Here is a 13,979-nt window from a genome sequence, read left to right on the forward strand (position 1 = left end):
GGCATCCATCAGATATCTTGTCAACCCGGTTCTGAGTATCTCTAAGACGGCTACCAATTATCAGAGGGTAAGATACTGGTTTCAACTCAGAGTGAGTCACACATCACTGAGATGACAGCCAAACTGCCTATGAGTTAAATGAGGTAAAAACGGGGGTGACAGCACCTCTGGTGGGAAAATGTGATACCACAGAAAGACAGAGAGAGAGAGAGGAGAGAGAGAGATGAGAGAGAGAGAGGAGAGAGGAGAGAGAGAGAGAGAGAGAGAGAGAGGAGAGAGAGAGAGAGAGGGAGAGAGAGAAGAGAGAGAGAGAGAGAGAGAGAGAGAGAGGGAGGGAGGGAGAGAGAGAGAGAGAGAGAGAGAGAGAGAGAGAGAGAGAGAGAGAGAGAGAGAGCGAGAGGAGATGAGAGAGAGAGAGGGAGGAGAGAGAGAGGAGAGAGAGAGAGGTGAGATTGTGAAGAAATCCCTGAAAAAGGAAACGTTCAAATACATTTTTTGCTTTGTCTCCGTATGCATGCACAGGATTTTGTGAAAAGTCCTTTGCAATTCACTCACTGTTTTTCTGGCCTTGTCACGTACTGTCTCCCAGTCATCATTCACCAACAGTGTATTATGGGACTGAGCAAACAATGTATCAACAATATGTAACCAGTAAAAGCTTACCCACGATGCCATATACCCCTAAGGGAGTGCATCTGTCGCAAGGCTCTAAATGGATTATCCTAAACACAGGTTTATTCCCAATAGCCCAGGGGCTGCGGTCAAAGGTTAGCACATAGCTTAAGAGTGCTTGGCATGCCCCGACACATCTGGTGTATAGTTAGCATAGCTTCGTCACAACAGTCTGGGAAAACTGCTAAAAGGCTAAACAGTTAAGTAAACTCCAACATGCAGTCGATGATGTTTAGGTCGTCAAATATGCTACAGGCAATTAAGGAGTTTTAAGGGTGCGTTGAGATGTGTGTGAAGCTTGTCATGTAATACACAGAGAGAAAATGAAAAGAAAGCTTCTCTTCAACGACAATTCATAAATAATGGAGATACAAATCTGTCAATATCTTTGCATAATGTAGAAGGCAAAGAAGCTATTCACATCCATCAATGTGTCTGTGTTAAAGGAACCATTCTCACTCAGCCTTGAAAATTATGCCTTTCTGGAAACCAATCTTTTCAGAAAAATACGGAAATACTGGAAAATAAACTTTAAATGACTGTGTGGAACAGTATGGGATCACACCTTTCAGGTTTAGGGTTAGCAGAGGAGTTTTGATTGGGATTTGTTGTGTGGTTTTGACCTTTCCGGTGTACTGCCTGTAATGCTTGTTATGGAGGTGAGGTATTGCAGCAATTAACCAGGAAGACAGAATGCTTTGGTTTCACCGTGTTGAGGATACACACCTAAACTTTCTTGCTACACTGGGGTTCAGTGGAATGTAACAAGGTCTCTCGGTTTTTTGGTTCCAATCAGTTTGTTTGTCTGGGCATCTCCTAACCTTTCATTAGAGAGAAGCCTGCAGCTCAGACAGGAATCTATAGAATTTGAAACAAAAGGAACACACATACACAGCTCCAAATTGCATACAGTTCAGATCCTTCTTGAAATGTACATGAAATGCTGCTTCCTAGTTCAGACGTTCTCCTCAAACTAATTTTCCACAACAGTAGGTTTATTTTGAGGCAGATCTGTCAGTACCTCCCACTCTACTGTAGTCCGACAGTAGATGGTACTACAGGAGGCTAAACTAATGTTTCGCTGTGCAAGACTGCCATAGTTGTGGATGTCAAGAGTTGTCATGTATAGGCATGCTAGCACTGCACGGATGCCTCATTCACCAGGTCTACTCATCCACTGGTACATTTTCATAATTTTTCCATTTTATCTGCTGTTGTTATCAAAGAGGCCCCAAAACAATCTCCAAGCATAGAAAACCATAACATGTTTTTTTCTCTCTCTATCTCATTGTCTGTCTCTCTGTCGTACCGACACACACTAAAAAACTCACGCCAATGTGCCTCCAGATAAACGACAAAAACACATTTTCACAGCTTCTGCATAAGCTGGCAGGAAAATCAGTGGTCACCATTTTCTCTCAGCTCTTAAGGAAACTGATCTGACGGAGTCACGACACCCTGACCTCCCTATAGATCAAACTGTGCTGTCAGAAACTTCAAAGTTCCCACTTCGCATACACTGTATGTTCTGGCTCTTTCTTGAAGAGGCTGACCAAAAAGAGAACGACTCCGTCTCTGGATGTTGCTATCTGTCTCTCTGGCTGTCTAGCTGTCTGTTTTGGAAGAGTACGAGGATATTGATCTGAAGCTGTAATGGAGTTTTTGCAAGGAATTTGACAGACTCTAAAGTTGAGGTCAGTCTACAAAATAACGGGTTACTAAGAGGTTACTTTGTAGGACAAGGTTCTTGTGTAGGTTATGTCATCCTTATTTCTCTTTGGCTCGAGGCGTTGCATCTTTAAAGATAGCGATTATTCAACTAGTCTCGATGTGTTTACAAACACATCAAGCTTTGTTGTGGGTATTTAAGGTTGGAGGTTGTCTTGGGGCATGGCCACTGCTTTCAAAACTTGTGCTCACATTCCGCCCACACCCACAGCTTCCCATGCCAAATACCATTACGGTGTGTAGCATGACACATTAGCCACACATCACGACTGTTTATTGGAGCAACAAAGTGCAGCTAGGGCGTATCACAACGACAACTCAAACTGGTCTATCCCTGGGAAGGACTAAGCTAAGATTCTTACCTCTAGAAAGATAGACAAACAAACAAACAGACAGACAGACAGACAGACAGACAGACAGACAGACAGACAGACAGACAGACAGACAGACAGGGAGCCATGTGGGAAGGTAGGCAGGCAGGCATACAGTAAGACGGGCAGACAGACAGACAGGCAGAGAAACAGAGACATCCAAGCAGGCAGACAGACAGACATACAGTATACTTCAAGTGAACAACTCGCGCTTGATATCAGCTGTCAAACACATGGTATCAGTGCATCCCAAACCACTAACCCAAACCACTAACCCTCATCCAAACCACTAACCCTTACCTGCACCATTAAATCTAAACCCAACGCAAGCAGCTATACTTGAGGTGTGACCTGAGCCTGCATCACCACCATGCCTGGGAACTTGGCTGCTACACCTGGCTGGGCTCTCCCTTATAGGCTCCAGGCCAGACTAAACCATCCAAGTGCAGGGAAGGGGGGGGGGGGGGTACCCGTCAAGACCTGGTCTGATGCCCATGATACTGATCAACTGCATACCTTCTGATGGAGGTCTGTAGGAGTTACAGCATGTCGAATTGTACTTCTAATACAACAACAGTACACAGGAAAGTGCTGCATCTGGTCTAATGCAGTTGACCTTGAATGGCCTTTGTTTTTGTATTTCTGGATTGTTTTGTCACTACTAATGAACCTGCTTGCTTTCATGTAAGTCAATTCTTTCTACCTTGACTATTTAGTTCCATAAGTCACAAGGTAACAGTCCAAAGACCATGAACTTGAAGCCAAGTCAGTCATGCCAGCTCTTCTCATCATTTCAGAAATACAACACAGTCCTTTTTGATTCAACCCTTGAATGGCCTGGACATAAGAGGGTCGTTTTTATCTTGTTACCCTAGGTTATAATAATGGGCATGACTGACTCCATTTCTGAGCCTCAGCACTTCCTAACTCGATGACAGAGAGGATCCAATGAAAGCCATCGCTCATAATGATGAGATCATAAACCGCTTGCTGACTAGGTCACCTTACCATGGTTGGCAAATAACTGAATGCTGATGTAGGAGGAAATTCACATGTATTAGCGTGTAGCAAGCATGTAGTACTTGAGAGGGAAGACTGTTAGAATGCAACAGAGGAAAGAACCAGGGGAGGTGGTGTGGAGTGAGGAATATGTTGGATTGTTTGCTGGGCAGGACACAGTGCTGGCTCTATGGAAGGTTTTGATATTTTGGTTTGGACCTTTTTTCCCTTCTGTCCTTGCGTTGAAATACAATAACAATAAGAAAGAAAGAAGGAAAGAAAGAAAGAAAGGCAAATTCGGAGCAGATTTATTCATTTTTTTATATGGAAGGACAGGTTTGTCACTGAACAACAGTTCTTAATGTCTTTAATCACAGGGATGCTTTCAAGAATCCTCTTCAGATATAAAAACCTGTCAAAGGACTTCAGCGTCATAAAAGCCACAAAAGATTATTCAACTTTGTATCAGGCTACAAACAAAGCCAGTTGCTTTGGGGAACCACTAAAACCTAAACCAGTGTGGGCTCCTTCTAGGTACCAAATACGGATCAGTGGCCATTAAACTCAATCTGTCCAGACTTCTCTGGAGGTATTTGTCCCTTCCTGCCTTAAACAACCCTGTCAGAGTGACATATGGCAAACATACAGATGAACCATTTGTGCATTTTTGTGTTTTTCTTTCTGTTTCCTCCCTTTGAACTCAAAACCACATCGGTTCTTTATTGCGTTTCACCGATAAACAACTATCAGCAGCATATTCTTAAACTGGATATAGTATACTATGCCATCAATTCGGAATCATTGACACTTGCATTTGTATAGAACAAGCAGGCTAGGCAACTGCTAATGCTCATGTAAGACAATGGATAATGCTTATAATGATGTTATTGCGCTCTGCACAAACCTTTAGTGATACGGGGTCGGCCAGGGCAAGCGCTTGCCTGTTCAGTTCTGTGGCGATTATCTGACATCGTTGGCACAATAGCCCAGTCTCTTCGGCCGTTTTCCCAAAGTGACTCAACTCCGTCACGGACACTGACCCAGCGCCCTCCGGGTTTGGCCGCCCCCCGCATTCGACATCCTCTGCGGGCGCCGAGTGAAGTCTCTTCCTGGCATTGGCACCCAGTATAACTGGGGACTCTCCCTCAACAACCTTCATAAAGAGGGAACAGAAGTTAGAATCCTAAGCTGTCTTTCAGAGGCTGCATAACTGTTCAATACGCACAACAGTTTAGGCTAAATGTTTTAGAGTATTTAAAGATTCTCGCCACGGACATTTGATTATGATTAAGTCTATATGCACAAACATGTGTGCAATAAGTCTACAGTAGAACCTCTGTTTCATGCAGTAAGTTCATGTAAACTCGACACCCACTAACTTCATAATTTGGAGCTCACCGTATATCTGCGGTGGTCTGGTTTTCGTCCTCGTGCGGTATTCCAATATTGTGAATACATTTTCTTATCACCACACAGCACACAGCCAAACTTCTATTCCACCTACAGACTTATGAAGTTATGTGTGACAAAATGACTACTTCATAGTTTGGTAAATCCTTCCAAACGCCTGGCAACAATACAAATTGGCTACAGAACTCAGTCTGAGCGTTCAACGAGTTTTAGGATATAGTCCGACTGAAAAGGGGACACAAGTTTTGAATTCGACTTGGTGGGATGATCTGATGAAGTAATATGATGGGGTGGAGCTTTCACTGTCAACTCGCTCCATAACTTAGGAGTTGGACAGTTGGTGACTAGGATTTGGGGGTATGTCACTGCGGTTCAACCTCAGTGGACCATAGCCTACTCTGCATGCTAGACCTGTGACACTTGGTGAGAGCGTAACTCGGGAGTAGTCGTATGCCTTCCTACTTTTAAAATGTGGCACATTTTTTATAAAGTTGCCAATTCCTTTAGACTAATTTACAAATACATCCTATAGCCTATATTGATACTTATGCCTGACATAGGATTCAAAGACATGCAAACTGATGCTGTGTCTTAACTAGGCCTACAGATCAATTATGCATTACTTGTCTATGGACCGATTTTATTATGTTGGTGTTATAAAATTCATCCATAATTTTTCAGCAGACTCCAGCGGTTGTGACGAATACATTGAAATACCCTTGCTCTCATTACACTCTGCCGCCCTCTTCTGGTTATTTTATTACTTTATTTGGCACATTTTGACATGAAACGTCAGATTTGTGAGTAAATATTCAAATTATCACGACATCTCAGAGGTAAAAGTTGTATTATAATTTTTTTTTGGACAGGTTGCATCCTTTATTCCATATTATTGTAAAATGTTGGTATAAAATAGGTCAACTGTTTATGAAATAGTTGTTACATTTGCTGAACAACAAATGTGATATCCATCTACTCGGAAAGATTTGAAGACGGGGGAAATGTGGTCTGTATGAAACAAAACAGTCTTCTTTTGATTAATTAAAGGCTACTGAGTTATAATTGTTCTGAGAAACTGCAAAGAAGCAACACGTTTTCTTGTGGTATGAGTGCTGTCCATGGTGCTGTTTCATAAGCGCTTTATAGAAAATATAGTTGGACACTTTTATCATAAGTTTTCCTTGTTTTGGATTGATATGCAACTTTTGGCAAATAGGTTTAAATGTGTTTTTTTTCTCAAGTAGGTTTTGACAAATATGTTAACCTTCTTAATTTTAGACTTGTGACAGCCTACCTTTGCTTTCCGACGAAGAAGGTGACTGGTACATCCAAAAATACCATCGGACTCTACAAAAAACCCTCCTAGATCTTCATAAATGGACACATTTGGATCCTCAGTGGTCCCCATTGAGTTATTGGTAGCCATGAAAGTCGTCCCGCGCGAAATGTTCTGCTGGGTCACCCTGCCAGACGTTGATTATCTTCTCATATTTTTTCCCTTGTCTTGTCAATCAAATATCCGTCATGACACATTAGTCTTGGCAACCAGTGTCTTTGGTCCGCAAGTTCCACACGTCACATTTACAAAAAAAATCCATTTATAGGCTATATCCTCTTGTCAGTCTGTGTCCCCTATTTCACGGTAAATTAAAGCCTGTTCCTTACTCGTCCCATCTGTGTCCCAAATGAAAGCATATGAACTCATCGCGCGTGGACCACCTCAAAGAACCCGCCCCTTTTCCGTCACTCATCCGATTACAGTTCAGGTCTATAAAACGTGCTTTAAATGCGCGCTCACGGAACTATTCAAGGCGGAAAGAGACTGTGCCATTTATTGACAACAGCTTGTTGGTCTGTTCCCTTCAAAGCCTTTTGACAAACCTTTCGTAGCCCAAAGTTCTTCAGATTTCCTCCATAACCTGTAGTGATTTGCAGTGTGTCATGCACCAAGCGAGTGGAGTACCATTGTGTTGCGCTATTCCATATTCTCATAAGTAAGTCAGCCTATGGGAAAACAGTCATGTCGTGTGAAACTATTCTGGTTTTGTATTTATTTTCTTTTAATTGTTAGATGTTTTTCATTTAGTTTTTTATAAAATAAACTCGTCACACCATTTTAACTGCGCTCTCTCGTTTACTTGCATATTGTTTTGTAGGTTGTCATAACCCAGTCATGGCACACTTCACCTTTATTTGACCATCGTTATAGGTCTGGTTTGAGGATAACCTTTACCTACCCTTTGGGAGATGGTCTCTTTGAAATTAATCACCCGGTTCATGTAGGGGTTTCCGAATATCGTTCTCCTTGTGTGGGATTTTAACAACCTTTTTTTCTGCACTCGCTGATTGATGGAGTCCAAAGCCACCTGCCCCACACATAAAACTGAAAATGAAGGAAATCTATCACAGTAGTTACGGTTTTCGTTGCAGGAAATTGGGGAACATCCATGAGTCACTTGATCACAATGCTTAATTGGGTAGATAAAGTATATGATTCGTTTGCGGTTAGAGGCAAATTGAAGGCATTATCCTTTGGACTCCCCAATAAAGTCCTTATCTCATGAACACAGGAAAGCCCTTTTCAGATAACCAGACCGCCATTAAACCCAAAATGATTAAACCCTAATGAGTAATTTCTGTCAAACATGGTGTAGGCCTATTGCTTCGTTTTCCACAAGACACCGGTCTTGATTGTTTGTGGAAGCTGCATATCAGTGACTCTCTGAATAACCTTATTAAAGGCACGGTAGGTAAGATTTTGTTCATAAACATGTTGTGTAACCTAATGAAGCCCTTTGAGAGTTGTTTATGAATTGGGGGGGTAATGTTTTTCATATTGAAATGTATTTTCTAATGTTACCAATTGCGGCTCTAATAAAATGATTATTTAATACAGTCAAACTATCAGCTGGAAATACATAACATGATCCCTGACAATGGGTGCAGAGATAGAGTCAAAATGGGCAATTTTTACAACGTGGAAAGGGTCAGTGGTCAGCCTGTTTTCTCGTACTTGTTACTCATGAACTGTGTCCCATAGGTGTTATTGGGATGTGCCATGGGTATATTGCTCACTCATTCATTGATTTTTTTGGGCTAGAGAAGATTGAGATTAATCTCTGAAGGTAGATTAGGTGTGGCAGCGTGTCCACAGGGAAATGTTGACTTGGGCAAGTAAACGTGCATGGTATGCATGCATACTAGCATCGATGGAAACTGATATTTTCAAATATTTAATCGACCATCCAGAGACGTTAAATCTTTTCAGCAATCTTGGATTTGGAGCTTGTATTTTGACACAATCCTGATTATGGTCAACTTTCCCCATAGGACAGCAAGGATAACATTTCGACAAAAAGCTAATGTGAAAATGTGCGAATTTACATTTTGAGGGATTGTTGCAGGTCGAGAGGCAATCAATGTAAACCATTGTAAAAATGATTTAGCTTAACCACAAACCCGCGGGAGGTCGTGAGAAGACATGCCCTAGAAAGCTGATGAATTCCGGAAGAGCTCGTCCAGTGGGAATCCAGAGCTGTTAATCACCCCATGCCATTGTGGTAGTCGAGGCTTTCAAAATACTTATTTCACATAGAAGACAGATCATGCTTAGAACACGACTTACGCCTCTTCAGTGACCAATATTAAACTTAAGAATATTAGGTTAATATATTTTTTCTTTGCCAACTTCAACCTAGATACTAGGTTTAGGTCATGGTCTAGATCAAGTGAAATAATCATAGTTCTACAAAATTTTAACAAACTGTTTTATTTCACTTTGAAATCATCTCCAATATGGACCATAAGTTGTTTCACTCCTGTCAGGGGATAAAATAAATGCAACATGGAACTCAGAAAAAGAATACTCGGGAATCGCACGAAAGACTACATAGGATAAAGGAAAACAATTGGGGACAATCATTTGATTGGTAGCCATGTCAGGGGCGCACAGTTTTTTTGTTTGGCTTTACAATTTCTAATTGCAAGTGGTGACAGAAAAAGGCAGCGTTCTGCTTTTCATTTTAATTCATCAGCTGCCAGGCCCAATTTATTTAAACACTGAAAACTTCCATCGATCAGCAACAAGGTTAGGCTAACTGCAGAAAAACGAATGTCAAAGCAATGGCTTCCACAGACTGCTCTTTTCTTTCTCATTAAATAGCCTAAAACGAATATTTTGCTCATATAGCCTAGTCTATATTTTATAACGATTAGGAAACAAAATATGTACAAGTAATTCCCACAAGTGTGTAGAAATGATCAAGTCAAAAGAAGACAACGTTGAGCTTTCAGGCCTTCGTGGCATTGCTTTCAGCACCATGGACAGCAATGTTCTGTTCTTGCGTTCGTCGCTCAACTCAGGAACTTCAATGACTCACGGTCTGTTAACCCTCTGATATGAGGAGGGAAGCGAACCGTGCTCCTATGAGCCACTGACGATTCACTTGTCTGTAGGCATAACAACTGGGCTAGGCAAGCTTTTGTTGGGCTGCTACGTGGACCCAAGCTATAACAGGCCCCGAGGCTTTTCAGTGCGGCTCACTTGTGCATATTTGAAAGTCGTCTTCCATTGACGGAAACAGGAAGGAAAAAAACCCAGAGTGCAAGAGAAAGAAGTACTGAGGTGAGAATAAAGGTACAAATCAATTTTCTTAAAAAATGTCACCACAATTATACAATTTTCTAATAATTTAATGGGAAACAAACGATCACAAGGTTATAAAGAACGACGGGTTAGACCAAACTATATAAAATAAAATAAATACAAATATGTCGAAGCCTGTCGTAGGCTACAGTCATAGCATTATTTTAACTGTTTAAAATACACGATGAATCTTCCGAATGAGCCTATATACTTGAAAGTTGCATTCACCTTTAGAGAAATCTTCCGCACTCCACCATCTTCCTCCGGTTATGGGATGTGAGTTCCTTTGCGTTGATCAAGTGGTCCTAAACATTTCACAATTTTGGTGAAGACTGTTGAACTGTTAAGAACCACTTGACCAAAGAGGAAAAGTCGTACCGGTCGATTTAGTTAGTTAAAACGTAAAGGTTGCAAGTCCAGGTATGAAGTACACCGTATCTCTGCCAACAACGCATCACTAACGAAGGTTAGTCTTCTCCAGCCTACTACAAGTGTTTAAAGTCTGACTGTGGTTCTCTCAGCAACTTGGTACAGTTTATATACAGAAGCTGTTGGTTTGAGGCTCATACAAATAGTGTTACTCGGTAAGGAATGAAGTCCATACCGGCCCGACCGGTCAAGTACGTCCCATTCAAGCGGAAGAGGGTGATATAGGCGCCTGTTGTTCACTGGTCAAACCAGTCTGAAACGAGACTATGCACTTTTGGGTTTGGGACTGATCAAGGCGGAGTGGCAGCAGAGATAGCACGCATTTCCGCCATAATAGACATCATCTGATTGTCTTAACTCTTACTTCTCCATGTTTACCGTGGTCGGCGTTATTTTATTGTTTTCTCACACAGCACGTGACACACTGTGCCCCAGGTTACAGCACCATGAAAATGTTATCTGATATTATCTGAATTTAGCCAAAATATGATGACATCTATGGATTATTTTGTGCTTCAGATGTATGGCAATTTCTTTGTCAACAAATTGTTTTCTCATCAAGGTCATCATATTCATACAGCTTTGAATATTAGATCATTTTTACAAAGGCTTGGGATATATCTTATTTTACACTCAATTGAAACTCACTGAGAAACTACTGAAAGTATATTCTTTAGTTCAGTGGAATCTCGAGTCCATATCTTATTCAACCTGTTGGGCCAGAGAATCTTGAATAACTAGAACTGTGTGAGTGTGCGTTTCAAAATACTTTTAGGTACGAGATGACACATGTATAGCACTCCTCAAGAGTGTGTTCTTTAAGTAATATTCATTAAACATGCAGGAGGTGACCCAATGAGGAATCAAATATATATTATTATTGTTACTTGACAATCACTCGAACGGTATGATTTTAGGAAACATGGTGGCTGATGTGTGAAGGAACCAGGTACCAACACTGTGCTTTTGCCCACTTCTCATTGGAACCAAATCACATGCCAGGTCCTTCTTTAAAGTTGCGGTTTCTACCATTGGCAGTGCAACTGCACACTTTTTCTAAAAAAAATTGGCCACTCATCTCATTACAGTGATGCAAGATTATTTACTCAATTTAATATTATTTTCATTGTAAATGATTGTCAAGACTTTTTGCATTGTGTCTTATTCCATAGCCAACATCAGAAAAAATTGCTTGGCACTGCCCAAAACATTTAAAAATGTTGGAGTACCTTAGAAGGTCCATGTGCACATGAATATGGAGTATCACTTGCACTCTAGATGAATCTATCTGGTTTAAGTCCCTTTGCAAATGATTTTCAATGGCCTAGGTCTGACCAAGTGACAACCTACTTGCCACATTCAAGGATCAATCCTTCCATCTAGAATTAATTGTTCACACATACAGTATTCTGAGAAAAAAACCTTGAAGACAAGTTAGGCGTTCCCGTGAGATGTAACAGATGACGCATTCAGAAAGAGCTTGCCACTGTCCACCGTCCCATATGTCACAGTCCCAGGAGTTCCGGGATGATAATAGATTGTTCACCAGTGTGAAGTCCGGTATTCGTCTCAGTGTGGGTGGCATCTGGAACTTAAGCAGCCAATATTTTACGATAACACATCAATTATAAACAGTAGTAAAAATCCTATCACGGTTGACAGGCTGGGCAAGATGCGATGCTTGAGGATGCCAAAAAACCATGAAAGTTAGACATTTTTGGCTTTCTCTATATAGTATATAATAGGTATTTTTTGACACTGATCACAAGATGACTCAATGATAAGTCCATTAAATTAAATGACCAATTAACTAGTCTTTTAAGGCTAAAATAGTCTTCCAGGGCTGTCATTCGCTCCCTTGAGTGTAGTCTATGCTGTTTTGAATTCCAAAATTACATCTGCCAAGTCTTCAAACAACAATAATGACTTCAGTGTGAAAATGGACTTGGGGAAGTTGTATGCGATGAGTCATTAAAGGTCCATTATATCTCTACAGCTAAGACCTGCACAAGCCTGACCAAAGGAGTAGAGGCCGCCAGCCAGTTTAGCACACACAATCCCTCTTGGAGAGACAGATGATAGAGCAAGGGTTCAGGTTTTAGCTACAGTTCCCTTTTGTCTACAATTAGACACACCTCATAACCCCCTCATTTTCACTAGTGAGGCCTGCCAACCATTTGCCAGACCTGCCCCTCTGTTCAAGCCTGTGCGTGGATTCTGTAAGAGGGAGAAATGTGTCAAAAATGGTGGTTTGTACACAAAATGTTGGGTACAGTAAATGTTGATTTTTTCACACATTGTACTTTAGGTTTGATTTGCAGGCATGTCAAACTAAACCCGGCACGACAACATACATTTTCTATTGTTTTCCTTTGCAACTGCCAACCGTTTGACTTGAGAAATGTCCCATCGAACAGGTTTGACAGATTTTAAGTGACACCGTGTCTACAGTATTCAGGAAGTCATCATGGTCTATGAGAAAGAAAAAAGAAGAAATGGCAAGAATGTTACCTGGGCAGAACCTCCATGCCGTGGACAACCAATCCCTGTTTTGCGTTCCGTTCATATTGGATGCCACCTGTGCTCATTCTGTATCATATTGTGATCACTCATACCTGTGAGGCCAATCTGAAACCAGTGGGCACTGAAATTAGGAGGGATACAGTGTCAGCTTTAATTGCGGTTTTATACTGACGGTTTAAAGCTTGGTTATGTCCCATCTGTCTCCCCCTACCACAGGCACTCCTTGGCAGCCATTTACTGACTCTTTAATGAGGGACTCAAGTGTGACGAGGGTTCGAGGTTTCAACCTCAGTGGGAATGGAAGGGTGTCGGAAGGTGATAGGATAGTTACAGGCAAAGGCTAGCAAGACCTCAGTTATACCGTAAGGTAAATTTGTTTTTCCTACGTCTGAAACCAGTAGTACAGTAAAGGTCATACAACTTTGATGTCCTCCCACATGTTTTTAAACCATCTTTGACTCCATTGCACACCATCGTTGTCGATATTAAGTGACGCACTTTACCCTGTGTGCCAGATAACTCTGCTCCGATCAGGTTTTTGCTTGTTTTCATGATGTTTGAGTGTTTGTGTATGTGTACGGTGTGAGGGCAGCATATTGTGGCATTTAAAACAAACAATACACACTTCTGAATGGAGTCTTTGTAGGTAATTAATGACACCTACTACCTTCATGGAACCAGCCATAACACATTCATGTGCACTGACACAGTTGTGTCACATCGTGTACACAGCAAGCACTCTCTAGGTCCAACCGAGCAAAAAATAGTAACTCGACTGCACCTCACATTCCATTCTGTCCTAACTGTACCAGCAGAACAGGATAGATGAGATGTTCCCATGATGATAAATTCATACTTCCTCATGTTTGTAGGCTCTGGGAGTTTTTTTCTCTCCAAGCAAACAGTCAAAGGTTTTTAAGAAGGATTGTGCACATCACCCCTTGCATTACTTTTGATCTGTTTGCAGATGATCAGGGTAAAACATGTATTTTTACATTTGAGAGAAAACAGCTTCTGAAATATTCAATTGGGTAACACTTTATAATACTGAAACGTTCTCACAATCTTACATTCTTTGAACTTCTTACTCATTCTTCTAATACTTTTTCACATAGTCAAAGTTTCATGAAGCACGTATGTGCGTGGAATGTTACAAAAGAGTGTGTTCTTACAAGTGGATGTGTAGACTTTTCAGACGTAGC

General features: G+C 41.2%; 1 long non-coding RNA gene across 1 annotated transcript; it reads right to left on the reverse strand.

The window, feature by feature from the left end:
* Positions 1-9,659: 9,659 nt before the first annotated feature.
* LOC124465449 lies at positions 9,660-11,254 on the reverse strand. Its single transcript, XR_006955802.1, has 2 exons — positions 10,054-11,254; positions 9,660-9,744 (listed from the first exon to the last, which is right to left on the reverse strand). It is a non-coding gene; the product is annotated as an uncharacterized LOC124465449 (long non-coding RNA).
* Between the last annotated feature and the right edge of the window lie 2,725 nt (positions 11,255-13,979).

Source organism: Hypomesus transpacificus, unplaced genomic scaffold (genome assembly GCF_021917145.1).
Source record: "Hypomesus transpacificus isolate Combined female unplaced genomic scaffold, fHypTra1 scaffold_504, whole genome shotgun sequence".
NCBI classification, from domain to species: Eukaryota; Metazoa; Chordata; class Actinopteri; order Osmeriformes; family Osmeridae; genus Hypomesus; species Hypomesus transpacificus.